This window comes from Seriola lalandi, unplaced genomic scaffold, assembly GCF_002814215.2.
Source record: "Seriola lalandi dorsalis isolate HSWRI2012SDOR001 ecotype SW California unplaced genomic scaffold, Sedor1 jcf7180002054816, whole genome shotgun sequence".
Lineage (NCBI taxonomy): Eukaryota > Metazoa > Chordata > Actinopteri > Carangiformes > Carangidae > Seriola > Seriola lalandi.
Window position 1 is genome coordinate 1,266,613 of NW_019525369.1, and position 2,258 is coordinate 1,268,870.

Consider the following 2,258-nt stretch of genomic DNA (forward strand, 5'->3'; position numbering starts at 1 on the left):
TCATTGAAAGAAGAGCAAAGAACGGCAGTGGAGGAGGTAGTAACTGGCTCTGATGGTGTTGAAAAGAATGAGAAGGATGCAGAATCTGATTGGTTGAAGTTTGCTCGTGATCAACATTGATCGACAGATGGTTCATCCAATCAGCTGCCACTATTTTTTGAAATGGCCCGTTCTTTTCCAAAACAGTTTTCCAACGAAGCCTTCCAGATGTTTCTGTGTAACAAACCATCTGGAGCGCCAGGTTATTCCTCCGTGCCTCCTTTTATCTCCTTCCCTATTATATATATATATTTATGTATGTCTGCGTATTGCTTTTTCATTTGTTGTCATCACAGAGCGATCCTATTGGCTACTTGCCTTGTACCCCATCAGGAATTAAATCAATGATTGGTCCAGCAAAGAGAGAGAGAGTCTAGAAACCCATTTCTCAAAGCCTCTCTCTCCCTCTTACTCTCGTGTGTACGGTTCCCCTTGAAACATGCACACACACACACACACACACACAACAACATATACACACACAAACACACTTACGCACACACATGTACACGCCCCTCCATCCAGTTAAAGTGTTAAGTAGCCCACATGTAATGAACTGTCTCTCTAATGAATGAATTAATAATCATGGGAAAAGGGAAAGAAGTTGCAAGAAGGAAGAAAAGCAGAAAGGACAGAGACTGCTGCTTTCAGTGTTTGCTGTTTAACTGCAGTAACTTCCAGTTGATGCACCAACAGTTTTTGGGTAATAGCATTTGGCATTTAGCACATTAACAATTAATCAAATATATAATGAACTACAATGAGGTGGTTAGCAAATAGCAAATTCTTGTATTTGTTATTACGTATTACAAGTTGTTATCAACTACAACGGCTTTCGTATTGTGTATGAATATGAAATATAAAATACTTATTGTGTGTATTAATCACATTTTATCAAAGTTCTTATTTCAATTATTATTTTCTATAAATCAAGTGTTTGTTTATGAACATTTCGTCTTCACTCTCATCTCAATAACAACTTCAAGCACTGACGATGACCAGGAGCTAAAAGCTCTAGAAAAAAAATCTAGTAAGTTTCTTTTGTTTTTTTTTCTCTTTCTTTCTTTCTTTCTTTCCTTGAACAATCCTTTGTTTCCAAGATAAAGACGGAACCTTCAATCAAAACATATTTTCATACATTTTGAGACATGACTGTGATGTCATTTACTGATTGTTTATACACTATAAAAACAGAGAGAGAGAAGGTGAGAGAGATACAGATACACAGAGAGATTCTCTAAAGATGAAAAACTAAAACAAAAAACTAATTTAGGGAAATTTAAACACGTGAAATTAAATATATTGTTTGTTTGATTTAATAGTAGAATTACTTTTCAGCTGTCTTTTTTGTTTTGAATTCTTACATTAATAATGTAATATCTGCATTTGTATATACAGTACATGCGTACAAAATGCATGAACATGAATTTATATATGTGCATATGTGTGTATATATGTGTGTATATGTATAACTAACTATTACTTTAATCTACACCTTTTTTAAGTTGTTGCTATTACGATATGCTGACATAGATTCCTTAAGTTATGGCTGCATAAGCATATCTGTTTTCAGTGAATTATTATTCAGTTATCGTTTATTTCAACTTAATGACTTAATGACAATATTCACCGCCACACACAGTGACAAATTAAATCCTGTGTAGACAGTTTTTCACACCTGAAACTGTCTTCTTTTGTAACATATTTTAAACTTTATGGATTTATTATTGATTTAGTGAACTGATTTAATATCAGCGAAAATCAAGTAATATTTTTTTGTCAATACCGATTTGAGCACTGGTTACTGGTTGGTTACCCGCTTCACATGGGATACACATTCTCACTGTAATACATACAGACCGGACCTTGGTTACAATGGTTACATGATGAACATGTGGACTGTACTGATAGCGGCGTACTGGACCATCATCGCCATGGTTCTTATAATAACTGCTTATTGCCTGGTTAGGTTTAGGCACAAAACTTCTTGGTTAGTTTTAGGGAAAAGTTAGGGTTACAATGAGTACTTCCTCAACATTACACCACCTTTGTTGTCATGGTTATAGTAATAATCGTTAACTTTGTCGAGCTGTCATTCATAAAACAAACAACATAAACTGCAACTTTCACTCTGCTGTGTGATATTTCGGGTTCTGTTGACACACCCGTCCACACCGACCTCCTCCTTTTCGCTTTGCTCCTGTCATAATTACTACGGC

At 35.3% G+C, this 2,258-nt stretch overlaps 1 long non-coding RNA gene across 1 annotated transcript in view; it reads left to right on the forward strand.

Moving 5' to 3' along the window:
* Positions 1-2,258, forward strand: part of LOC147817956 (uncharacterized) — a 6,230-nt gene that overhangs the window by 2,199 nt on the left and 1,773 nt on the right. The gene's annotated exons all lie outside the window — the stretch shown is intronic.